General features: G+C 51.7%; 1 protein-coding gene across 2 annotated transcripts in view; it reads left to right on the top strand.

Moving 5' to 3' along the window:
- SMPD3 (sphingomyelin phosphodiesterase 3) overlaps positions 1 to 27,253 on the top strand; it is a 77,431-nt gene that overhangs the window by 25,002 nt on the left and 25,176 nt on the right. For both annotated transcript variants that reach the window (XM_036346562.1, XM_036346563.1), the window contains exon 2: positions 25,901 to 25,970. The gene's annotated coding sequence lies outside the window, so the exon portion shown is untranslated. The remainder of the gene's footprint in view (positions 1 to 25,900; positions 25,971 to 27,253) is intronic.

Consider the following 27,253-nt stretch of genomic DNA (forward strand, 5'->3'; position numbering starts at 1 on the left):
CCATCTGTGCTCCCTGGCTCATTGCCATGGCCTCCTCTGGGCCCCACTGCCTCTGCCCGCCCCACTACCCCTCACCACATACATACCTCCCTGAACTATCATCCCAAGAGGGACAAATCTGACTATGTCCCTCCCTTCTGTGTTTCCCCTCATCCTTGGGTAGAAGCCCAAGTTCTAGATCCTGAGATATACAGTCTCTCTCTGCCTCCCGACACGCTCCAGGATGTTACAGCCACAGCAAGCAGGTGGCAGATGTGTGAGGGCATAGCCTGGGATGAGAGTGAAACAGATGAGGGATGGAGGGTGGGGGTTACTATGCAGATAGTGTTGCAGGGATGGGCCTGACCCCAAGGCCCCATGTACAGGTGCAGTAGCTCTGATATGCTGGCATGTGCAGGGTGTGAGTTGCATCAGCCCCAAGTTAGCCAAGGTGGGCCACTGGGTTTGGCACCAAGGTAGAGCCCAGCCATGGAGCTTTCAGCCTGGTCCTAACTCAAGTGGGAAATGGCTTCTCAGTGCTGGTTATTATTTTGAAGTCTGGAAGGACAGTGAGGAAGTCTTTTCTCTGTAAATTATTTTGGCCACATTCCAGGGGTAGGGAATGCCTATGGGGATGGGGGTGGGAGTGGGGGGGGCCTGGCCAGGCTGAAGGCCATGGCTTTCTGGGGGAGAGATTTTGCATCAGTTAAAGATATGTAAAGTGGATCCGGGGCCCCACCTACCCGAGCCATCACCATGAAGCTTAATTAGTGCTTGCAAAGTGCTCTGAGGCCTTGGCTGAGAGGCCTCGCATGAACATAGACCATCCTTATTAATCACTGCCATAGCGCCAAGTGGGGTGGCCTGTGGGGCAGCTGCCTCCTTGCCAGAACAATGGATGCAGCAGTTAAATTGTGATTTTGAAGAGCGGTCCTGATCAGCTGGCTCAAAAGCAGCTTAACTGGAGGAGGCAGGTCCGTCTGGGAGCCACTTCACTCACCTGGTCATTATCTCCATGCATTAGTAGAGGTGATAAAACCTCCCACCCCGCTGGGCAGGAATATGGGAGGACTGTCAGGTGCTGGTGGAGCGTCTCTTTTAATCCTGGTAACCAGGCTGTTCAGCCTTGCCAGCGTTAGCCTGGTGGGGCATCAGACAGGCTCTGTCATCAGGCTGGGTGTCTTTGGGCAAGTCCCTCAACCTCGCTGAGGCTCAGTTTCCTCACCTTGAAAGGAGATAGTAATCATCTTACATTCTCCCTTATAGGATTGTGAGATTCAACTGATACACTACATGAAAAGGCCTTGTAACTATTGTAATGATATCAACAGTAAGAAGAGTAATAATAATAGTAATGGCAGGCAAGGACACTACCCTGTGCCAGGCACCCTTCTAAACACATTCCCCAATTAGCCACTCAGTCCGGTTATAAGACGAGGGAGCATGGCACAGCGTCATGGCTCCCGCCGCTGGTGAGCAATGGCACCGGGATGCAGGCCCAGGCTGCCTCGCTTCGAAGTCTGTTCTCTTCCCCACTCACCGATGCTGCCTTTATCACGATGGTCATTATACTCATTTTAGGAATAAGACTGTGTGCTTCATTATCATCATCACCACCATTATTACATGAGGCAGATGTACCAGCCAGTGTTCAGAGACTGGACCCGGAGGCTTCGGTGCTGTCGGGCAGGGGAAGGGGTGCTGAGTCTCTCTGACCCTCTATCTTCCATAGGAAGGAAATAACCTTCTTGTTATCAACATGAAGATCATGTAGGTGGATTTTATCACTCATCAAAACTCTGGCGGTATAAGGAACTGTGTAGGTAACAGGTTTTTAAGGAGAACAGTCATTAGATGCTAAAGGAAACTGACAATGCAGCCCCACCCTGCCTCCTTCCTCAGGCTCTGCACTGAAGGGGACATTGTCCCCACATTTGGTAAGCAAGGGGCTACCTGTGTGTGATAGACTAAGAGGCCCCTTTTCCCCCAGGCTCTACTTGCCCTCTTGCACTGGCTGGTCCCCTAAAGAAAGGTTCCTGAAGCCGGGCCCAAACTCCTGAGGCTGGTTACTATGCTCAGTCCAGGTCTCAGAATTTCAGCCAGTCCGCCTCAGGCAGTGGTCGGCAAACTGTGGCCCCTTGAATGTGGCTCTTCCACAAAATACCACGTGCGGGCGCGCACGTACAGTGCGATGAAAACTTCGTGGCCACACTCAAGGGGCCAAAGAGCCGCATGTAGCTCGCGAGCCGCAGTTTGCCGACCACTGCCCTAGGGGCACCCTGGCTCAGGGCATCAACCCCGAGCTTCTCCCTGTCTCATTGGTGGCTACAGCAGCACTGAGGCAATTTGCTCCAGGCCCACCTTGCCTCTCCTAAACCAACCCAGGGGTGCGGCCCAGCATCCCTCACACCTCCAGAACTACACGGCCCAGCCAGATACTTGCTCTGCCACCAGCCTCCCCCTCTTTCCTTACCCCTCTCCCCCTTCCTGAGGCCCATTCCTACAAATAGATCAACCCGGGTCTGCTCTGTGTCCAGTTTTGCCTTCCTGCCACCCACTCTTCATTCTGCCCTTGGGCCCCTCCTCAGCATCCTGCTCTTGTTCCATCACCCAATCCTCCCAAGGAGGATGCACCCAGGAGGCCTGTCCTAGATCTGGCTCGAGCATGGTTCCCTGCTTCAGACTCCTCATTTCCAAGAAAGACAAGGAACTCCAGTTTCACACCCATCTTTGGATGAACTCCAGACTAAGGTTCAGGGGACAGAGCCAGGTGCTGGTTGCTTTTTGGAATGAACAAAAGACTTTCCTAAGCCACCTCCCCTTTGAAATGGACTGTTCTCTTTCAACATAGATTCCAAACTGGTTTGCAAGGTAACAAATGTGTGGCATACGGGTGCTAGTGTAGACGACCAAATGCAGAATCCTCCTAAGCTGCCTGGAGGGGGTGTGATGCCAACATGGATGTTATTGTCTGTCTTCCCCACTTGCCTTTTAGGGAACATGTTCCTATCAGGAAAGAGAGTCTCTCACCCCAGGAAAGATCTCAGCTTTAAAAAATTTAGCGCAATTCTTTTTATATCAGATGGTTATATTTAAAGTATTCAAAGGCCTCGATTTACATTGTCTTGGTTAAATTACTCATCACCAATCTCTCATCTACAACCTTTTTTTCATTTTATGAAGGTTCGGTTTACAGAGAGAGTTTTATTTTTAGTTTTTCTCCAGCCAAGTAGGTGCTCGTTTATATTGTAGGCGTTTTAACCGTGCAGCCACCCGCCTGGATTAACAGTTGGCGAACATTTCCACCGTCTCTTCTGCTGGTCCACACGGTCAGCTGTGAACTGTGGGTGGGTGCGTGGGTGGGCATCTTTCTCCCACAAGAAAGCAAAACCCAACAGGCCAGAATGCATCTTGACTGACAGCCAGCACAAGACAGAAGGAAGGAGGGAGATCCGACCCAACGCAAGAGTATGTTCTTCCACGGAGCAACATGCGCTTATAAAAAACTGTTATTAGCCCTGGCTGGTTTGGCCCAGTGGATAGAGCATTGGCCCACGGACTGAAGAGTCCCGGGTTTGATTCCGGTCAAGGGCATATGCAAGGGTTGTGGGCTCGATCCCCGGTAGGGGGCGTGCAGGAGGCAGCCAATCAATGGTTCTCTTTCACCACTGATGTTTCTATCTCTCTCTCCCCCTCCTTTCCTCTCTGAAATCAATTAAAAAATATTAAAAATTTTTGTTATTAAAGTCTACCATTTAGTGGGCACTTGATGCCTGCCAGACACGTGCCTATTGCATATACCTTCAAAATAATTCTGTGATGTAGGTGTCAAGACCTATTCCTTGGCTGAAGAAACTATGGTTTAGAGAAAGTGCGACTTGGCAAACTTCCCAGAGCTGGTAACCGGCATCTAGGTCTGTCTGATAGGACACCTCTATGGCAATATGTATGTGCTCATTTATTTATATCCCCACTTCATTTCAAACAGACTTTGCGGCAGCTCAGGGGAAGCTGTGTGATACAGCAAAACAACACAAATAATAACAGTGAGGAGGCATGTGAAGGGAGCTCAGAAGGTGTCAGATGTCTTGCAACACATGGGCCACAGACTGGGCTCTGAGCTTCCTAGTAGCCAAAGCAAAGAAAGCCCAATCTCTTCCCCAGTTGTTAGTATTGGTAGCATAAACACAAATCAAACACGGACTAAAGGCCCAAAGAAGCACAGTTTTTCCTAAGTTCAAGTCCAAAAACCAAACAAATGCCTCCCAAGTGACCTCTTAGGGAGGCCTGCGCAGAACAATAGAAAAATCGCAGCGTCTCAGCAATCCCAGCAGCACTGCCAGGGTGGCTGTGGAAGGGGCCAGGAGCTGCGGGCCAGCCCACCCTCTCTCAGCTGTCATGGCAGCCCTGGGTTCCCCAAGTTGTATGCAGGTTTGATGGTGAGTACAGGAGGTGGAGAAGACAGGATCAGGACGAGGGAGAAACTGACCCAGATTGTGGTTGAACCTGAGGCTTTAGTGTTCATCAGGGATCGTGGGAGCTGAGATGGCCCCTCGGAGTGGTCCCAAATGAAGCTAAGGGGCCTGGCCTTGCTGGCCCCTGCCCATCAGCCAGTCATTGGTCACAGGCCAACCTCTAGGAGGGGCTTAACCTTGAGGGAGGCAGTTTGCCTCTGCTGAGGACAATTCTCAGGGTGGGACACAGCTGCGAGGTCGTACCTAAGGGATGAATGTACCAGCCCTGAATCGAGGTTTGGGCAGCCATTACAAAGAGCTTTTGGGTGCGGTGTTTGTGAATGAGCGGCATTTGTGAATGAGTGTCCCAGAAATCCACAGGCAGCTTTCCAGCCGTGGAGCTTTTGTGGGGACTGTGGCATGCTCCAAGGACACAGGCTTCCTTCCTGGCTTGGACAGTAGGCCCTAGGACCAGCCCAGGTGCCCCTGGAATAGAGCATTGCCTGTGCTCTGACACACCAGGTAGACAGGGCCCAAAGCCCCAAAGCTCTGCTCTTTTGAGCATGGGCAGCAATAACTTCGGCCTAGAAACTTAAAGGTCTGAGCAGAACAATAGAACAATTGCAGCAGTTGCCCACCTAAGGCACACCTACCTACAGAAGTGAAAGTCCAGCAAGCGCCTGGCTTTAGCAGTATTATTGCTTCCTGGTAAACCTGCCAAGATAAACTGTTTGCTAAGCATACAAGGAGGCAGAATGGGGAGGGGGGCGGGGAAGGGGATGAGTTGGGTGGTGCCATTCAGAGGAAACCTGCCAGGTTGAGGAGAAGACAACAATGGGCTTAGACTGGGACTTTGCAGTTTGTCAGTGACATGCTGGATGAGGTCAGGAGGGGTTGCAATGACTTGTGGAGGGAAGAGGGAACAGGGAGTGTGGGCTTGGGACAGCTCAGGGTCTGAGGCCTCAGGGAGAGAGAGATGGGAAGGGGCTGGCAGGGGACAGGGGGACACAGGAAGATAGGAAGCACAGAGCAGAGGGAAGGGCTGGCTCTGAGCTGTGTCCGGGAGTGTTTTCATTCACAGCGAGGTATCCTTCCCGACCTGAGGCCAGCAGGAAGCAACCGGCACATGCCTGCTCACCAGGCACAGTGGCGACAGCAACCCTGTTACTTTCTTAATGGAGGTCTGGTCTCGGAGCCTCACGGAAGGCAGAATCCACAGCTCCATTCAGATCCCACTTGGTTCTGCCTGACCTCGCCTAGCTGCCTTCGCTGCGCAGATGTTGTCAGTTTGAATCTGATGCAATGAACTCTTTAAATAGCTACCCTAATGGATAATCAATCATTTCAGAGCTTTAATACTAAATCAGGCTGTTGGATACATTTGGGGGGAACGCTGCTGTATCTGAGCCCAAAGCTCCCCTTTCTCTTTTACTTCGTGAAGCAGAGCGTGTCACATTAAACACCTAATAGGCTGAGACAGATCTCTGTGACCTAAAAAAGGAAAAAAGCTGAAGAGGTAGACTCCCCAAATTACCTAGGTAATTTATAGATCTTTTACATTAGGCTCGTCATCTGAAGAGTACGTACAAAGGACAGCAAAACAGAGTTTCATGTTGATATTTAAAATCAGGGTCTGCTATAAATACGTTTTAAAGTCAAGACTAAAATAATATAAACACAACAGCCGCGGTTACACTTTTCAGGTTACCCGAGCAGGGAGGAATTCTAAGGAGTAAGGTAGTTTCTATAGATAGATCTCCTGGAAACCCCGAGAAGCCCACTTTGAACCTTCCATCCAGAGAAACAAACCATCCGCAAACCTGCGGAGCTGGCTGAAGCCACAGCCTGGCCGGCAGCCTCTCCCTCTCAGCCACTCGCAGGTTCGCCCAGCTGTGAGCCCAGCCTCTAGGCCAGTGATGGCGAACCTTTTGAGCTCGGCGTGTCAGCATTTTGAAAAACCCTAACTTAACTCTGGTGCCGTGTCACATATAGAAAATTTTTGATATTTGCAACCATAGTAAAACAAAGAAATATTTTTGATATTTATTTTATATATTTAAATGCCATTTAACAAAGAAAAATCAACCAAAAAAATGAGTTCGCGTGTCAGAGGTGACACGTGTCATAGGTTCGCCATCACTGCTCTAGGGACTACTCCCTGCTGCCTCCACCCCTGCACACTCTCCTCTCGGGGTCCCCCTGACCCCATGCTCTCCCGGTCACCTCTCTGCTGGCTCCTTAGGCTTCTCCATGGAGTCTGTTTCCTCAAACTTGAATGTCAGAGACTCCTGGAGCTTCTTCCTGGCCCTGGCCCTGTGTCACCCTGTGGGACCTTGTCCATTTTTTGGCTTCAGTTACCGGCCAGCACACAGGCATGCACATTTCTATCTCGGGCTTGATTCTCTCCCTAACTGTGCCCTTTTATGTCCCATGGTCTCATGGGCAGGTCCACCTGAATGTCCCTCAGGCACCGCAGTTGCTACTCGTCCCAGTCTGATTCACCATAGATGCCTAAATCCCCCCCCTCCCCCATCTCATTTCAAATTCAAACCTCACCATCTGCCCAAATGCCCAGGCCCACTTCTCCCTGAACCTCCATGTGGTACCAGAGTCTTTATCTCCTGCATCCCTGCCACCATGTCCCTGAGTAACCAAGGCAACCTCTGACCCGGCCCTGCTGCCTCTAAGCCCTGCCCTGATGCAGCCCGTGTGACATTTGTGGAACTCAAATGAGATGTGACTGCTGCCAGCCCCCCTCATGCCCCCTCTGTTGACCAGACCCAGGCGCCGGTGCTCCCCCCTACAGAGTGTTGTACATGCCATTTCTTCTGTTCTGACTTGGACACGAATCAGGAAACAAATGCCAGCCTCCAGGCCCCGGGACGGCCACCAGGAAACCTGACCACCTCCCAGATCCCCTCCTCTGTCCACCAGTGGGCGGGCTGAGGTGAGAGAGACAGGCTGGGCCTCACAAAACTGAGCAGAGATGGAGCCTCCATTGGCTAAAGAGGGGACACAGCTGTTCCTTATCTTCCCAAAGACACTCTTAAAAGATTTTCTCCAAGCTCTTAATAAAGAGAGAAGCGAGGATTTTACTGTCCAGGCTGTGCTTTCAAACTACTCTATCATCCCCCCATTACTCGCTCAGCCTCACAAAAACAGTTATATTACCAAGTACCTTTTAAAAAACGTCCTCGTGATGGGGACGTCGCAGCTACTTGTTTATCTCCCAGCTGCAAGGACCTCACAGGTCACCCAAGTCCACGCACAGCAGAGCCTTATCAGCCAGGGGCCGGGACGTCCAGCGGCCGGAGGTGGGGAAAGAGGCCAGAGCAGGGGACCTGTCTCCGGGCCGAGGTCTGGTGGGCACTCCTCAGAGCCAGCATAGCCAGCCGGTCAAGCCAGGCCTCAGCTGCCCGCCTCTCAGGTGGAAGTCACGGACGGGATGGTGGGGGAGGTTCTCGGTGTGGGAGGCGGAGGGGTCGTCGGTTTTGCAGGACAGGGAACTGAGGCTCAGGAAAGTGAGGGTACCTGTTCTGGTCCCACGCTTGCTGTGCAGCAGCCGCTCAGAGGTTCTGATCCGGACCCGGTCTGCACAGCCCACGCGCAACCCATTGAACCTAAAAACAGGAATTGAACACACACTGGGGAGAAGAGAGGGGGTTATTATGAGCTGTTTCCAAAGAAGGAATAAATCCTGTTTTGGGATCCATTATATATCCTGCCACATGTTCATGACTAGCCTGGATTTCTCTGGGTCCACTTATCTTTTTATAGTTTGACCTTTACACAGGAAAAACCTCAATGGTTTTCCACTGTTTTGAATGAGCTGAAATGGATGTATTTTTCTTAATGATTAAAGAATGAAAAACAGCCTGTCACCAGGAGTAACTTTCCCTGGAAGAAGGGCTCACAAAACTACCCCGTGGGATGGGCTCTCGCAGCTGTTTATCTTCCGGCTGCAAGGACTCCTCTGCCCAAGGTCTACCCACAAGGACGGGGCTTCATCCTGGATTCAGGAGTGGGGAGAGTAGCCCCACCCGGCCCTCAGAGTTACCCAAACTTCAAAGGCCAGCACAGGAACGAGCGGCCCCACAGGGAGCTGATGGGACAGTGAGAGCGTCACCACCACCTTCCAGGGCAGTGGTTCTCAACCTTGGCTGCACATTAGAATCACCTGGGAATCTTTTTAAAATCCTGATTTCTGGGCCTCCTCCTCCGCAAATTCTGTTTCTTTGTTACTAATGTTGTGGCCCCACCCCATAACAAAGAAACAGAATTTCCGGAGGAGGAGGCCCAGAAATCAGGATTTTAAAAAAGATTCCCAGGTGATTCTCATGTGCAGCCAAGGTTGAGAACCACTGTTCCAGGGCATCACCTGAGCTGAGCCCAGTGGGTCCACCTGTTCTCAGAGAGCAGGCATTGCACACAAGTACTCCGCCCAGAACTGGAAGGAAGCAGAGGGTGACATGAAAAAAGCATCCACAGCCCAGCTGGTGTGGTTCAGTGGTTGAGCTTCGACCTATGGACCAGGAGGTCACGATTCAATTCCCAGTCAGGGCACATGCCTGGGTTTCTGGCTTGATTCCCAGTGGGGGGCATGCAGGAGGCAGCCGATCAATGATTCTCTCTCATCATTGCTGTTTCTATCTCTCCCTTCCTCTCTCTAAAAAAAAAAAAAAAAAAGTGAGTACATAGTCGGTGCTCAATAAACATGGTTCTGTTCCCTCTTCATGAGCTGAAACTTTCCAAAGCACAACCTCCTGACATGTATCCTACATGCCTTCTTAAGCAACATGGACGGAATACTATTTCACCCTGTCTTCCTAGCTGGGGGCTCCTATTTACAGAAATATGGCAATCATGCAGTATCAGTCTTGAGTGGGAATCCGGAGCGTGCCCAGGCCAATTTCTCACCGTGATGATCTCACACATTTGAGATTTGCAGAGACGCTTACCTTGTGCTTTTTCTCTTGGTTTGGTTTTTATTTTATTGAAACCAAGTTACAACGTTTGTCAGAACCGTGTGTTAAATGAACGTTGGCTCTGAGTGAGGGCTTCGAGTCTCTCCTTACAAAACAAAGCATGCTGGAATCGGGGGTGCTGTGGCCGCCTTCGGCTGCTCAGAGCTGCTTTCTGTTTACTTTTGGATTCCAGCTCTGCTTTCCTGATCTTAACCTTTATGTGTGTTTGGTGTTTGGTGGTTTGGCCACTTGTAGGACTTGGCAGCTGTCGTCGGGTGCTGTGCTGAGGGCCCTCTGAGTACTGTTGTTGGTCCTCGTGAAGCTGAGTTGGGCGCTTGGCGGCCTCTTCGGGGCCTTCTCAGCCTTGATTCTCACAGTCCTCAGGGGACAGGCAGGCCTCGCCTGAACGCCCCACTTCTCACACAGCGTCAGGGAGGCCATGAGGCTTGCTCGACTGGGGGACTAAGCTCAGCCCCTCTCCTGTGGGTGTAAAATCTGTGTCAAGGTGGGAGAGGGAGCTGGTGGGCCCCTCGGCCTCCAGGGCACGATATTAACCACGGTAATCACCACCACCGCCTCCGTTAGCTCTGCGCCAGGCACGGGGCAGAACTGTGTGCACTTTACCTCAGGACCCCGAGACCTGGTGCCACTGAGGAACTGCTCAAACGCTTATTCGGGAGATGAAGAAAACCAAGGTGCAGGGAGGAAACCTGACCGACCCAAAGCCTCTCACCAGGCGTGAGAGCTGCTGCCATGTGCGCTATCCTCACGTCGGACACAACTGCCCCAACACAGACCCAGCTCGGGCCAGACATAGGGACCCACAGGGCCCTACCTTGGCCATCGGTGATGTCTTGTTCGCAAATGCATCCCTCCTCCTGGCGGCTTGACGGCCCTCTGCCCTCACTGCACCCAACCCCCAGGCTCCCCGACCTCAGGAGCCTCCCTGAGACGCTGCCCACCTGGGCCCAGGGCTCCATTTCTCAGGAAAGGCATTCTCTGCAGGCAAACGATCCCTCTAGAGAGCCAGCAAATGCTGAATGAAACACAAAGGGTCTTTAGAGAAGCACAGGAACCTGCACTGACTGAGGACAAAAGGCAGCTGCAAACCGGCTGGGAAAACACAGTGCCTGCTCCAACCCCACCCTGAAGCCTGCTGCGGGGACAGGTCAGCTTTCTCACTGCGGGTCCCCCCCCACCACCACCATCCCTCCTTCCCCACCACCGCACAGGGCCCACCTCCCACCCGCAGGACAGCTGACAAGGCCCCCGATGGGCACTCCATCCGAAGGGCCATGACAGGTCCCTCTAAAAAGAAGCCCAGCGTTAAAACTGGATTTATCCACCCAATGCTTCATAACTGCCCACGGCCCCTGGGCAGGTCCGTCCAGCGACTCTCCACCAAAAAACCTGGCAGATTTGGTTCTTGTCATCCAGAGCTCCGGAAAGGCTCCCACTGTCGCGAGCGGTATTTGTCACTTTGTGGCTATTTCCCCCCTTGTTAGCTTGTGGGTTATTATCTCCCCACACTCACTGCGTGGCTCTAGCAGCAGGCAGGCACCAGAGATGCCGAGAATCTGTCCCTACTCTCCTGACTTCTCAACCCAGGGGAGACAGAGCTACGGCTGAGTTCTTTTTGTGCAAAATGGACCCGGCACGGCCTAGGCAGACCAGAGGACTAGAACGCCCGGGGACGCTGGACACCGGGGTCCTGGTCCGCGGCCTTGGCTTGCTGGCCACGGGAAGTGATTCACTCAGCAGTAATCCGATGGGACGGGAGCCACCCCGGTTTCACCCGGTTTTAGTGGATGTGTCTGTCATTGTCACCCAAACCTAGCCTCTCGCAAAAAAATTCCAAAATCCACCTCTTCCTTTTCTAGATCTTCTGAAAACGTCTCCCCCACTTCCCCAGAAGCTTCCTCCGCCTCCCTTGCTTTTATAAAACCACAAATACTCACGAATCGGTATCCTATGTCCACTTCAGTAGCTGAACCTGTGTTACTCTGTTTCCCTTTTCACCTGGGGTTACAGGAAGCGCAGACCTAAATTCAGAGCTTGGTCACAAAAGCTATTCTAATTAGAAAATGTGTATTCTCTTTTTTTACTGGGTTCTCATTTCCCAATTCTATTTTACTGTAATACATCACTGTCATATCTTTTGTTATAAACCTTCACAAGTATTTTTTGATAAGGGGAGGAGAATAAATGAAGTCAATTTTTAAAAGGAGTCCTCTCAGAGCATCCTTTCAAAAGAGATTATTGATCATTTAAATTACCCTTGTCCAAGGAAGATGGCTTTCTTTAATTTATGCCAAGAGCAGGGTTTTCTGCGTTTCCATGATACTGCCTCAGACGTGAATTTGGTAAATGGATGGGACAGTTCTCATTGCCGACGTTTTATTTTCCTTTTAATGCCCCGAGCAACCTATGTGTGAATCAATGCATCTTTCCAAGCTACAGTTATGGCTCAGCAATAATTATAATGTGCCTGAACCAGCACTTCAAATGTCCCCTTTAATCTTTCTTGATCCTTTTCTGGGCCCCACACCCCGATCTCCCTGAGAATGAATCTGAAGACCATATTAATGAGCAAACAGCCTGGAACACCCATCTGATTTTAGAGGCTGCCCTCCGGCGAGCCTTAAATCCTCAGCCTCCACCACCTGCCCCCACGCCCTGATGTTCTGCCCTGAGCACCTTTCATTCCTACCAGCTGATTGTGTGCAGCAAATGTTTGTAAATGTCGGCGTGGCCCGTGTCTCCTCCACGCTACAGTGAGCTTCCGCCCCCTGAAACTGTGTTTTCTGAGTCTTTTGTGTCTCCTAATGGTGCCTGGAACATTTTGCACATGATAAGGAACTCAAATAAAATGAACAATAAGCGTCCCCAACCAGCTAGAGCTTTTTACGAGGCTCTCAATGAAAACACTGAACCGCATCGACGTCTGATACAGGCAAACATCTGGAGATGCCAGTGGCAGATGCCCAATTATGCTGAGGCTGATGAATGGGCACAAAGTTATTTAGGGCTGGTGAGCATCTCTCAGCTGGGCCTGCTGCTACCGTGGCGACAGGCTTCCCCCTGCCCAGGGCACAGTCCTGGCAGGGAGAGGGCTGGGAGGGCTTGCTCATCCTCCCCCAGGCCAAGCTATCCCAGCTGACTGACACCAGGGTCTGCTGCCCTGTCCTCCAGGAAGAGGAGGGTGGGTTAGATTTATTTTCTCATTCACTTCTCCATTTCACAGAAATATCATGTTTTCCAGACGAAAGTGTTAATTATACCAGAGGCACCATCAAATGGCACTAAGTGATAACTAGATGTTAGGAGGTTGACATGTATATTGTTTCAAGCAGCTCCATGATTTATTATCTAATTTAGATAAACGGCAAATAGTGATATCATAATAGCCCCCTTTTATTCTGGTTTACGCCTCATTGTCTCTGGGTAGAGAATAAGAAATGAATCATCCAACAGGCTCCATGGGCTCTAGCGTCAGACCCAAGAGACTTCGAATCCCAGCCCGGCTGCTGGGCAAGGGCAGGAGCTGTGACTGCTGGGTCTTCTCAGGCCCTTTTGGAGCCTCAGGGTTGAGGCCTGGTGAGGCAAGGCACAGGGCACTGTGTCGCTGTGAAGGTCGTACTCCCGGTATTAGTTGTTAAGTGCTGGGCGGAGAGAGAGGTGACTCTGATTTCCACTCTCAGGGTGGGGCCCAGCGGGGAGAGGCTCAGGCATCCGTGTCAGCCTCTGAATTGTCCTCTCCGAGGAGGGGGGTGACGCGGGGGTTTCACATGGAAGGGCTGTGCCTTGGGGGAGGGGGGGTGCCATCGTGCGGCTGAGCTGGCATTCTCCAGGGCCCGTGCCATGTGTACTTACGGTTCTGAAAGCGGAAAAGGGCTTTCAGGCCACACGCTTTACCCCAAGTCACCATTTTCATCTGCGTGCAGCTCAGTTCAGTCATAAGGCCTCGCAGACAGAATGATTCTGTGCCTCGCGGCCGTGAGCGACACCTGGCCAGGCGGCGGCAGGGCCACGGGCACCGTGCAGCCCAGGCCAGCGGGGCGGAAGATGCGGGGCGGCCGTGCGTCCCGAGGCTGCGACCCAGAACCTCGCCCGAACACCTGCCGTGGGAAAGAAACCCTGCAGTCCCCACCCACTGGTAGTGCCTTAGAAATAGGTCTTCACCCAAACGCTACAGATGCCACAAAAGATAAATCTCCAAAGTTAAACATCAAACCCGGAGGAAAACCCCACACTCTGAGAGTTGCCAGTATCAGGGTGAGAGCCAGCTTCTGCCCCAGCGTGGCCGCGGGGCCCTGAAGTCTGGACACATGACTAGGGTAACGGGATGCTCAGGGCTGCCCCACTTCTGCTGCTGCCAAGGATGAGGTCTCCCGCACACTGTCCAGGTCACTGGAGTGGCCCTGCCAAGTACTAGCACCCGTCCATTTCCTGTGGAAAGCTTTCTTTTCTACGTTATATTCTTGGAAACAGTGTCTCGGGCTGTTGTGACACCAGATTCTATACTGGGCAGGGCTGCAAACATGACGGGGGGGGCGGGGGGGCAGGGGCACGGGTGACTCCCGTCCTCCTCCCTGAGGGGACCCTGGATTGTCCCTGCAGTCCTGCTCCTGCCGGTTCCTTGCCAGAACCTCCGCTACCCCACGCCCTGCACCCTCGCCCTTGCCTTTGCTAAGCTGTGGTCACGGGGATTCCAGGAGAAAGCGGAAACCAGGTGAGGTGCTGCGGCCTCGCCAGGAAGGACTGGTGCTGCCTGCAAATTAATTGCACGGGCTTTCCGACAGCCCTTCCCGGCCCTCTGCCTCCTGTGTCACCCCTCTAGCCACAGGCACTCCGTAAGTGCTGTCACAGAGAAGGGGGGCCTTCTCTTCGTGACAGGAAGATGGGGTGAAGGATTTCAAACCAGCCCAGCCCTGGTTTTTAAAGGAGTTGGAGTAAATTATCATGCAAACCATCAAACATCGGCAAGTCCATTCATTTCAAATGTTTGTTTTCCGTAAAGAATTAGGCTTGGAAAGAAATTAATCACACCAAATCCACTTCCAAAATGCTTCCAGCTCCCATGATCACGAATAATGATTCGAAGAAAAGACTTAAAAATCCTGGATGTTGAGAGCTCATGTTTGGTATTTAACGGATTCAACCAGCCTTCCTGACACCAAGAAATAGCATCCCTCCAGGGCAGTGGCTTGGTCTTCGCGTTTTCAGGCGTAAATGAAGACAGAGGTAGAGGTGAGGCCAGGGCACTTTTGTTTACCCGGAGCTCAGTTCCCACCTGCAACAAATTTGCACTGGTCTCTGCTATGAGCCAGGTGCTGTTCTAAGTGTCACAGATCCAACTGTGAGCAAAACAGACATAACCCCTGCCTTCATGGGGCTGTGCCTTCCAGTGCAGGCCGAAGGACAGGATGGAAATGCATAATGTGTTCAGTGGTGATGTTTTAGAAAGAAAAATGGAGCAGGATAAGGAGAGAGGCTGATGGAAGGGAATGTTATTCTGTACAGAGTGACACAGGCTATTCCAAGGAGGTGACATTTAAGCAGGGATGTGAAGAGAGTGAAGAAGTGAGCCACGTGGGCATTCGAGGGCAGAAAACTACAGAAAGAAAGGACCTGGGGTGGGAGGGGCATGGCACTTGGTGTACTGCACCCTGATACAGCGTCTACAAATCCACTCTCCGGCCTCAAGAGGGAAAACTAGCTCATCATCATTACAGAACAAAGCCTCCTCGCCAGCAAGTCAGCAGAGCTCCTCTCAGTCCTGATGAGCCATTCTCGCCTTTCTCAGCATCTTCCTGGAAGCCTCCTAATTCAGCACATGGACTTCCCAGGGGAGATGCATTCCAGCTGGGGGTTGCATTCCCGACTGAGATGCCAGCGTCCAATGAAGAAAGGCTCTGACCAGCCAGTGCCTTAAACACTCAGTCACTCCCCACTGTGCTCCGTAATAGCCAGACCACTGGGAGGAAGCCCCACACCTTCACCACGAGCGTGCGTGCTCGCGCGTCCACTGCTGGCACTGACCTCAGGGGGCCCCACTCTGCGGGGCTCCTGCAGCCGGTGCCAAGACGAAACGCCTGCCTGAATCATGATTCTGGCCCGAAGCTTGTCCTCAGGTTATGACAGATGTGCATGCCAGAATCATCTTAGCACCGGATGCAGCCCCACAAAGTACTTTTGTTTTCCGGGTCAGAGGAAGGTCGCCAGCCAGCCCTGGTGCCGGAGAAGAGGTGTCGGAGGAGCTCACAGGCAAGTCGACGAGGCAGGCTCCTGAAGCTAAGGGGATCTCTGGAACGGTGTTGGCTCCTAGTGGCCTTGGTGAGTTTGCAGAGAAGTGTCTACTGTGGGCCGGGGATCACTGTTGGTCAGCTAGGCTGGCAGTGGAAGAAGGAGGGGATAGAAACTTCAATCCAATCCAAAAGTAACAGATCCAGTCACCAGCACCCAGTAACCTGATTATTTGGCCTATGTGACTCCCAAACCACCAGTCAGAAGAGAAATTCTTCCCCACTCTGAACTGAGCCTGTACAGGAGCTAAGAGTCTTACACCCTCAGGCACAGAAGGGCAGGAATGGCCAGCCCTGAATCTCCCAGCTTCACTTTGAACAGGGCAGCGTTGCGGTATCTAGGCACCTTTGTCAGGATTTGGAGGATGTGACCATGACAGGGTGAGGCTGTAGGTGTGCACACGGCCAGTCTGAAAGGTGCCCCCATCTGTTCTTGAAGCACAAGAGTGTGTGTACCTACAATATGGTACTGAAAACCTTTGCCTCTTCCACTAATTTTTTAAAAACTATATATTTTATTGATTTTTTACAGAGAGGAAGGGAGAGGGACAGAGAGTTAGGAACATCAATGAGAGAGAAACATGGATCAGCTGTCTCCTGCACACCCCCTACTGGGGATGTGCCCGCAACCAAGGTACATGCCCTTGACCAGAATCGAACCTGGGACCCTTCAGTCTGCAGGCTGATGCTCTATCCACTGAGCCAAACCGGCCAGGGCCCAATTCTTTTTTTTTAATGTCAGAAAGTGCAGGTTGATTTTTGTCTGAGCCTATTCCAACTGCCACTGTTTTCTAACTCATTGGACCAGCTTCTGTATCTTGATAAATGGTACTTGAAGCCACCATATTGAATTAAGAGCTGATTATATCTGATTTACCATCTAATAGGGTTAGGTCCATTTCCTGGGATATAGCAGAAGGGCCTGATGGTCCCCAAGCTGACCCATAATTACCTCTTAAAGTTAGAGCCCAAATGGGTCCTGTCATCAAGGTCCCCAACTAAGGGGGGACACCCCAGCAGAGCTACATAGGACTAGACAAAAAGCACCATGATTTCTGGTACCTCAACAGAGCCCTTGACCCTCACCCAGGACCACATCACCCCTGATGCATGTATCTGAGGGTGGCCTCCTTCCAGTGGCCACTTGCGGAAGGCAGGAAGTGGGACCAAGAGGCTCTGTGGCAGGGTGGATTGAGAAGAGCTCTTGTTTCAGAGTCAGATGGACCTGGGTTCAAATCCCAGCTCCTCCACTGTGATCTTGGGCTGTAAGCTTTTCCTCTCTGGGCCTCAGTTTCCTCATCGATAAAATGGTGAAGACACTAGTAGAGGCACTGCTGTGGTGTAAGTGGGGAGGTGTGATGACATCAGGAACTTGGCCTTAGCCCCATGGAGCCAGGGGCTTCAGAGCATCATGGACGTCACTGACACACCCACTTGTAACGAGGTGCTCCGCTCTGGCCATGGTCACTACAGAAGCAATGCTGATACTTGGCCACTGGCTGAATCTTCCAATGAAAGAGGACAGGCAACCTGGCAGTCAGGACAAAAAAACAGCTGACTGGGCCCAGTGGGTGTGGCTCAGTGGTTGAAGCAGGAGGTCACGGTTTGATTCCTGGTCAGGGCACATGCCCGGGTTGTGGGCTTGATCCCCAGGAGGGGGTATGCAGGAGGCAGGCGATTGAAGATTCTCTCTCATTGCTGATGTTTCTATCTCTCTCCCTCTCTGAAATCAATAAAAATATAAAAAACAAACAAAACAAAACAAGAAACAGCTGATTTGGCTCCAAGTCCCCTAAGAAGAATGGGGGCCACCACGCCCTCACATTGCAGTCAGCTGGCTCTGGGGGAGCCTGGACCTGGAGGATCCGTCTATGTCAGAGTCCCCAAGATGGGACCCCATGGCGCTAGAAGGGACTCCAGTCCCATTCCCCTCCCTCCCAGGTAGCATCGGTGCTGGGGGTGGGGTGGACACCAGGGACTAACATTCACAAATGAAGCAAGGAGGTGGCCGGAGGTGCCACCGGGCAGTGGTCCCTCCTGCCTCATCTCGCACCTCCACCCTGAACCCAGAGTAGGAGCCCTGGTGGTAGCAGAGGCCAGCAGGGCCCCAGCCTGCAGCCGAGCCAGGCCTGACTCTGAATCCTGAAGTGACCCGGAGGGACAGTTTATTCCTTCGGTGTTTGAGTGACAGTCCGAGAGCTGTGAGGCACGGGGAGGGGCTCTGCGGGCCTGAGGAGCCCGAAGGATCTGCTCTCTTTGTTCAGAGCCAACAACTACAGGCTTAGTGTTTAAAAACGTCTGAGTCAACAGAGGGACTGTTTATCAATATTTAAAAACAGAAATGTAATTAGAGGTTGGCGAACCCCCAGAGCTCCTGGCCACGATGTCAAAGGCTTCCTTGACCCGGAGCCGGGAACAGCATGCACAGCGACCGCAGACACGGTCTGCCACAGTGTGCTCGGCCGCAAACCCCACGGACAGGCGCCCACCAGGGCTCATAACGGAGTCTGTGGCTAATGGAACGGCATTTCACATGTGTGCGCATGTTTTCATTCCTAGGTGGTTTTTCTTTCTAAACTTGGTAATATGGGCATTCTATTTTAAGAACACTAATTACTGCCCAATGTTAATGTAACTAATGTGAACAAAAAAGCCCAACTTTGAACTGAGGAAAGGAAACACAAGTAATTTGTGGGGTAATTTTGTGTTCACGTCCCTCAAGATTGCCTGAGAACATGTGTCTAATGCATTTATTTCTGGTCAAGAGAAGTGAATAAGCAGCTTTTCGGTGGGTTCTGGGGAAGGAGGCGCTGGCTGGCCACATCTGCCTCAGAGACGCCGGCGCAGGCCACCTCAGGCCACCTCAGGCCAGGCTCCCCCCTCGGGCCTCAAAGAGGTAGTGTGAGGAAGGTAAAAATAGGGTGAGGGACTCAGCAACAGCTTTGACACATGGTTTTCTCATTCCCGGGACTGCCACATGCAGCCCTCCTTTTCCAGCTATTCTAAGTGAAAAAGAAATGAAGGTTGTCTGAGAATGAAATAAAAACAGGGCTATATTTTAGCCACCTTTTCTGCATTCTTCCACCTTCTCCCAAGGGCTCCTTTTGGCTCCTCTTTCCACACCAAGCCCAAAGTGGGATGACCCCAAGGTTCTACCCTTGACCCCTTTTCTCCTCTGCCTGCCCTCCTTGAGAACGGGCGTCTACAGCTGTGACTTTATCACGGGGTCCATGTGGTCACAGCCCTGCATGCTCCAGGCACCTGCTCGCCTCTTGGACGTCACTCCCCCCCCTCCCACACACACACACCCAGGGGGCTCTAGGCTGCTGGTACAAAGCCCAGTGGGTGGGCGATCGAGGGGAGGGGTGAGAGCTGTAGAACTGAGCCTCGGAGGATGGGTGCCAAGTGGACCGACCGGGAAGGGTGTTCCAGAGTCAGGGGACAGCATGTGCAAAGGCATGGAGGCGTGAAAGAGCATGGCATGTTCCAGGAAAGTGAGCGCTACAGGTTGGGCTGTCAGAACGAATGAGTAGGAGGAAGGGAAAGGCAGAATTGAGGCTGAGGAGGGCAGGGCCCCATCTCCAAGGGCCCCCATGCCAGATAGGTGGGAAGATCTGTTCTGTGCTCCAAGGGAGGTCTGGAGGTGCTGGACCAGGGCGGAATGAACTCAGAGCTGCTCGTGTGGGAATCACGGGCCTGACATGGAGTGTGATGGAAGCGCTCAGATGCAGGCCTGGTGACGGCAACCATGCAGGAAGAGATGAGGCCAGGCAAGAGGGGAGCAGGGACTAGAAATGGATGCAGAGCTGCGAGGATTGGCCTTCATTCTGGATAAGACGGGGTGAGGGTGAGGGAGGGGCCAAAGACAGAGCAGGGAGGGCAGGCTGGTCAGCTGGGCCCAGGGAACCAGCTCCACCTCCAACCTCCCCCTGCCACTTTCAGGCTCTCTCTCTTCTTTCTTTTATTGCCAACAATACGACACCAAATACTTTTTAATTGCTTAATGTAGTTCCTTGTTTTTAACCTATAAAGAATGAGTAAATTGAATGGTTTCTATTTCTTCCTCAAGCAGAAAAGCAAAGTTACCTACAGTCTCTCGTGTATATGAATGTCTAGATTTTTTTTCTTGATGAATTAAAAAAAAAAAAGACAATTCAGACTCCAGGATGAGGTTTGGTGAAGTCCCTTCAGTGCCCTCCCCGCCCCCGAGAGAGCCTGGGGCTCCCTGGGGGACCCTGACAGGACTCTTTACCTGTGGGATCTTCGGATCTTCCTCACAGCCAGAGGGCATGTTCTTAAACCCCGGGATGATGACATTTTGATAAAGTTAAAAACCCATTTCACTTTGCAAGACAAACAGCTAATAAAATAGATTCCTTTTTGGTAACCACCCATACAGCAATCAATCTGTCACTGGGGAGGTTGTTTCCCGAGAGGTGTGAAATGAGGCCACTCTGGATCTCTGTGGGAACAGAGCGCCCGGGAAGCCTTCCTTTCACCACCGAAAAGCAGGGAACCTCTCTGATTCAGAGCCCAGGAAAGACCTGGCTAATCAGCTGCTCAGTCAATACCAACTTCTGGAAGGCAAGCAGGAGGCAACTGTCCCACCGTTTACATGCCGCCGGCCCATGTCTACCGTCACACTGTCACACCGTCACATCGTCACACCGTTTCTCTCCAGTTGCCTCTGTTAATTTTCAATTTCATCCCAGTTGGGAGGGGGGGAAAGTGTTTCCCACACAGGAGGCTTGCACAGGGCTGGGGGGAGGGAGCCCTGCTGTGCTGTAGCCATTCAAGTAATAACTTAAAACAAAGGGTCATTTTGACACCACCAACAAAAGTCCAAGGACAAGCCTGGGTCATAAAGACACCACCTGAGGCCACATCAGATAAAGAGAACTTCCCCTCACTCACTCTCTTCAGATTTGCTTGGCTGCCTCATGTTTTTCTATCTTTATTTTCCCTTAGTCATCATTTTCTCACGGCTTTAAAAAAAGAAAAAGTCCCATTATGTTGTACATAGAACACAATTTCATCATCTTAAATCTTTTTTTTTTTTTGCAAAAGATGGACCAGATCTTAGTTACTCAGAACCTCCCTCAAAGCAGCTCTAACTGAAGAATTCTGCTACGGTAAACTTAGAAGGGAAGCAGGCTGCTGCAAGTACTGAACAGCAGTATCTGCACACAGCAGGCCCTCAATAAATGTCAATTGTTTTTAATGATGGAATCTTAAAAGCCTTAGGAACAAATAAGATGAACTGGGAGATAACTACTTTGAAATAAATAAATAACCTAATATCACTAACAGAAACATATCAGAACACTGGTAAAACTATAAAAGAATTTTAAGACATCTGGAAGTAGTAGTTGGCATAACTAAAACAACAGAACGAAGAAATCCGTGATGTTGAGGATAAAATAAAACATCAAACCAGAAAAAGAAAACAAAATGAGGTTCAAATAACTGATTTGGAAATGGGAAATGGTATCACAGCCCTAAAATAGGAGAGAGAAATAAATGGAATGAGGCATATGATAAGGGAAACATCAGGAAAGAAATAATACCAGAAAAGTTTTCAGAGATGAAAAAATAGCTCATCCTAGAACTAAACACATGGTACCTTTCAAGTTTAACTCTAAGGGAAAGAAGTAAGCATTTGCTAAATTTTTGAATGATAAATTATCTGGAAGCTAAAGTAAAGGGAGATTTGTTATTTTGGGTTTTTGTTAATTATCACCCACCCGAGGATATTTTTTCCATTGATTTTTAAAGAGAGTGGAAGGAAGGGGGAGAGACAGAGAGAGAGAAACATCGATGTGAGAGAGACACATCAATTGATTGCTGGGGGTGAGCCTGTAACCGAGGTATTTACACTTGACCAGAAGGGAACCCGTGACCCTTAGTCCACGGGCTGGTGCTCTAACCCCTGAGCACCCGGCTAGGGCATTATTTTGAAATTGGATAAAATGACAAGAGAATTGGCATCATAAATAGTGAAGATAAGATGAACCTCAGGAAAAAATGTGCAATTCTAACCACATATCAGTTATGCTCCTAAACAAGACTTGCTCTGAACAAGTAGAAGAAAACTAAGTCATTTAAAAATTGGGGCGAATTTGTGCAGTTATACTTTTTAAAAACAAAGGAGAATGTCTGACTTTTTATAAAAATGTAAAAGACAAAAGCTGATATAGCATGACACTGGAATTAGAATGAACCAATTGAAAAAGAAAGAATAATACGTGATCTGAAATGTAATCACTCCGAAGACTTCACCTTCACTCTAATAATTTCCAAATCCTGATCCAGCCCAGTTCTCTGAGTTCTAGGCCTGAATATCCCACGGTCACGTGGTCACATCTTATGCAAATATCCCTCAACACCTGCCTTCCCTCACCTCACCCCTGGTTAGTGAGCAACTTCCGTGCCCATACAGTTGCCTGAGCTGGAAACCTCTCAATTCATTCCTGGTCCTTTCCATGCTCCTCAAGCCCCCCCTCGATCTCATCCATCTGCATTCATCTGCTGGGGCTGCCATAAAGAGAACCACAGGCTGGGTGGCTTAAACAACAGGAATTTACTTTCTTACAGTTCTGGAGGCTCTAAGTCGAAGATCAAGCTTCTGGCCGATTTGGTTTCTGGTGCAATCTTTCTGGCTTGCAGTCTTCACATGGCCTTTCCTCCAGGGGTGTGTGAGCTCTCTGATGATTGATTTCAGAGAGGAAGGGAGAGGGAGAGATAGAAACATCAATGATGAGAAAGAATCATTGATCAGCTGCCTCCTGCACGACCCCTACTGGGGATCGAACCTGCAACCTGGGCATGTGCCCTTGACCGGATTTGAACCTGGGACCCTTCAGTCTGCAGGCTGACGCTCTATCCACTGAGCCAAACCAGCAAGGGCTCTCTGATGTCTTTCTGATAAGGATAGTAATCCTATCAGATCATGGCTCCTCCCTTATGACCTCATTTAACCTTAATTGCTTTTTAGAGGCCCCATTTCCAAATATAGCCACACTGGGAGTTGGGGCTTCAACATACGAATGGGGGATGGGGGGGGGGCAGTGCTGGTGGTAGAGCTCCTCTCACCAGCCAATCCCTAGCAGTTACTCTGGGGTATTTCTTCACCCCACCTAAGGTCGTAACCAAATGCACACATCCACCTGAGCATCCCTGTCCAGCCATGCTTCTTCTCTTACCTTGGTTTTGGGGGTCAAGGGGCAACTCCTTCACCAGAGTTCAGTCAAGACCTTTCCCCAGTGCCAGCAGCTGCTCCACACCCTCACCTCCAGGGACTTCTGCCACCCCAACCTAGTCTCAGATCTGCATGAAGTCTGCCCCTGACCTCAGCTGGAGGGCTGTGTGACTGCAAGGGTTACCAAGCCTCTCTGGGCTTGCACTTTGCTGAAAGCAGCTGGCCCCAGCACCACCATGCAGATCAATCATCCTCGTAGGTGCCAGGCCCTTTGCAAACATAATTTCCAGCCCCATAAAGTCTGTGTTATTATCCTTATTTCAAGAAAGTAGTAACTGAGGCTTGGAGAAATGCCTGGCCGGGGGCCACGACTCACTGGCCTCGGGAGCCGGCCGGTCCGACTCCACAGCTGTTTCTGCTGCCCAGGCGGTGTCTCGGGAGAGACAGAGGCATCCAGGAACGTGGACCAAGCTCTGTGTGTCTGGGGACATGGACTCCCTTGGAGCTGCACGTCCATCAGGGGTCAGCCCAGGTGCTGGTCTGTGGTCTAGGGGCCTGTGGGCTGGAGGCCCCTGGTGGACAAGCAGGCAGGCGCGTGCGTAGGACCATGGCTGGCTCTATGGACACTGCCTTGCTGTGCTGGGTACACGGCCCACTTTCCGTGCCCGCCCCCTCAGGCCTCCCGGCCCCACTCCCACTGCCTACTTAAGCAAGAGGCCCCGACTCCACTGGCTCAGGCACCGCCAGCTTCCAGAGTAGGAGAGCCGCACTGCAGGCCTCGCGCCCGGGATGAAAGGTCCTTCTGTTTCACCAGTTCCTGCCGGTGCGTTTTGAATGATGCTGCTGAGCTGGGTGGTGGCGGGAGCTGATTCTGCTCACCTGGGAGGGGACTGAGACGTGTGGCTGGCAGAGGGAGGCTCTGGTGGAATTTCTCCCATTTTAATCCCTGACTTGATGTGATCTTATTTTCAAAGAGGGGGTAAGGCTGTAGTTTGGGAAAGGACAGAGGAGAGCACATCTCAAAACAAGGTCTGGCTCAGAATATCAACGACCTGACATGTAACTTTAATGTCCTGTAATGTTAAGGTTGTGGAGATTCCATTTCCCCTCAGGAACCCCTCCCTAAATAGTTAGTTCCTGTCATTTAATTCTAATTTTAAAAAACACACTGGGTATTTTTTCCAGAAGGGTTTGGTAAGGGAGCAAGGCTGGACAGCTAGAGGGGCTGGTTTGGGGGACAGTTGAGGGACTGTCCCTGACACACTCTCATTGAGAAGAGGAGTGAGCAGAGGGCAGTGGAGCCGGGTCGCACAGGCCGGGTGGCTCAGGAGAGGCCTGCCTCTTCCCAGGGTTGCCAGCCTGTGGTCTGAGGTCAAGTGAGCCCAGCAAGAGGGTGAAGGACAGAGGTTCATGCAGGTTGCAACCCTGGCAGATGTCACAGGGACAGGGACAGGGACAGGACCTCCCCTGGAGGCCAGGACAGCCGCTACCCTCTGACCTCTCAGGAGGCTGGGCTCCCAGGCTGTGGGTGGGAGAGACACCTACCTACCAGATGCTTAACTCGGAGGAAATAAGCCAGGGTGCCCACACTGAAGCAAGGGCCCGTAGGGGAACACAGGTCACCTCGGGTAGAGCTAGGACCTCAGAGCTCCGACTCCCTCTCCCCTCCCTCCTCTGGCAGCACCAAGTACCCATCCCTGCTCATTGGTCCTGGCCGTGGCCATTCAAGACTTTGTAGTGACCCCCAGGATTACAGGGGAGGGGGCATCTGAGACTCACAGGTTAAATAACTCGCCCAACACCATTCATGACTGGAACCCACGTGTCACGGGAGCTTTTCTGTATGGATTCCTAATCAGGAGGGCACCAACCGTTTGCCAAGTGAGGAGTCACTCCTTCCAGTCATTCTGCAAACATCTCTGGCTTGGGGGCAGAGGGACTGGGACTCCAGTTTCAGATTCTTCTGAAACACTTAGTTTGGGTGACTTTACATAAAGAACAGGGAATGGTCCAGTGGGGAGCTGGGGTGGGAACAGCCTCCCTACCTGGGGTGTGGGATGGTTAGAGGGCTTTGGGCAGGCAGCAGAACTGGCTGGAGAAGGTGGAGAGCCAAGAAGCGCCGCCCGGGAGCCCCCGCCCGATGGGGGCTCAACTTCCAGGGCCTGAATCCAGGGATCAGGGCCAGGAGCTAAGATCGGCTGGAAAGTTGGGGTCTGGACTTCGGACTGGGCTAAAGATCCTGCACTGTTTATCTGAAGCCAAAGGGCAAGCTCAGAGGGTTGCCTGGGGCCAGGAATCAGGGGGTGGGACCAGAAATCACGCCGGGCCAGGGACCCAGCTAGAAGGGTGGGGCGGGCCAGACAACAGGACCAGCCTAAGAGCCCCCCGTGGGGCACCAGTGACTTGGGCAGAGATCGCAGACTGGGTTTGTGAGTGATGCGGGAAGCTGATAGCAGCCTGCCCTGCCACCCCCCTCGATCTCCGCTGAGCCTCTCCTTCTGAGTCCTGTGTACTTCCCCTCCCTTATCTGCTGCCAAACCCCCCTAGTTCTTCCTCCCCACAGGCTTCCTCCCCCACCCCACCCTGTCCAGTCCTGGTAACCACTGTTCCTCCTCCTGGGCCTGGCTCAGCTTTCCCCCCACCCCAGGTCTCCCCTGGGGAGAGCTCTGGTTGTTCTGGCTTCACCTATCAGATCAAACCCAGGCCCCGTGGCAGGAGCTCTGAATTGGCTCTCCCCTCCCCCACCCCACAGGCTTCCGCCCGCTGCCGACCTGTCCAAGTCAGTCACACAAACCTCCCTTCCCACCCTCTCTGGCTGCACTAAGTCCACGGGGACAGCGGGGCCCACACCCTCTCCTCGGCGACATGGAGGGTGCGGCAGTGCCTCCTGCAGCCCGGGCGGGGCCCCTGGGCCATTGTACCCGGCTCACCTGTGCCGGGCTGTTCTGCTGCGGGTTGAGCTCCAGCCGCCTCTATAAACCGCTCATCATCTCCTTTCAGGTCCCTGACCCCACAGTGACGTCCACTCTTCAGACAGAAGGAAAAGAAGGTCCCATCGGCCCGGCCTCAGGTAAGACAGGGGCTCCTTAGATAATGTTTTATTTAAGCGGTGCTGTGTGAGATTGCTTCAGAAAAGGTTCTGCTGCTTAGTTAAAAGTCTGAAAACACAGCTCTGGGCTCAGCAATCGGGCAGGCAGTTCGGTCCTATTCCGCAGCAGGCCTCCTGTGGAATACAGTGCCCGCAGAGAGGGTATGTCTGATACACCCAAGATGGAGAAAATACAAACTTCTACAATGCGTAAAAAAAAGCATCGAGGCAGCACTTCACAAAAATGAAGGAATACAATTTAAGTATCCAGTAAAATGGAACCAGATATCGTTACCCAATAAACTTTTAAATTTTATTTTAATGCTAAAAGCCAGAGCTGGTAGGGATGCTATGAAACAGACACTCTCAAACGAGTTGGGTAGAGAGCAGTTTGGCAATATATATCAGAAGCTTTAAAATTTACCTGGTAATTCTACTCTCGAATCCATCAATAATTCAAACTTCTGGGCCATTCTCAGGAATAAAAGCAGAAACTAGCAACACAGAGACCCCGATAAATGGGGAACCTCAGTCCAGGAACCAGGACAGCAAGACCATTATAAGAACCTTCCCCCTCCCAAATGTTGGCAAATTAAATTTTTTGGGGGGCGGGAGAGGGTGTTGCCAGGCTGGGGGTAGAGAGTTTTGAGGGCCCAAGGTGATGGTGACTGGAAGGAAGAACAGAAGAGGAGGTGGATGAGGCTGGCAGTCCACAGGGAGGGGGAAGATGATTGGGATCTTCACTAAGGCCTCAGTGAGAGTGGGTGACAAATGTCACCTTCAGGGGACTGGACGAAAGTGGTGAGGATCTTCTTTGGTGGAACTTGAGGGGGAAGAACAAGCAGAACAAGGGAGATAGCGCTGGGTCTTTTGTACACTTCCCTAGGAACTTGTCCTGGGTTAGGGACCTTGGTTCTGGACAGCGCTCATTTACATATTTTGAATATGTTTGCATATCATTTGTATTCACCCTTGCTGAGAAAGGTAGAGAGGAAAGGGAAACTCGAGTCAGGTGACCTCATCGGTGGGAAGAGCACATTCTGCGAGGTGTGCGCTGTGTGACATCTGCTCAGATGTCCCCAAGAAATGGATGTTAGTTCTGCTTGTCTGATGCTCATTTCTAGTCTCCCTCACGTCGCTGCCATGGACTGCCTCATTGCTGTGCCCCGCCTCACAGGGACGGAGAAAGGAAAGGAGGGAGGGAATGAGTCTGAGGTCTTGAGCAGGCTGCTGGTACCCAGAAAACTGGGTTGCTAAAGCCACCC

Source organism: Myotis myotis, unplaced genomic scaffold (assembly GCF_014108235.1).
Source record: "Myotis myotis isolate mMyoMyo1 unplaced genomic scaffold, mMyoMyo1.p scaffold_m19_p_19, whole genome shotgun sequence".
NCBI classification, from domain to species: domain Eukaryota; kingdom Metazoa; phylum Chordata; class Mammalia; order Chiroptera; family Vespertilionidae; genus Myotis; species Myotis myotis.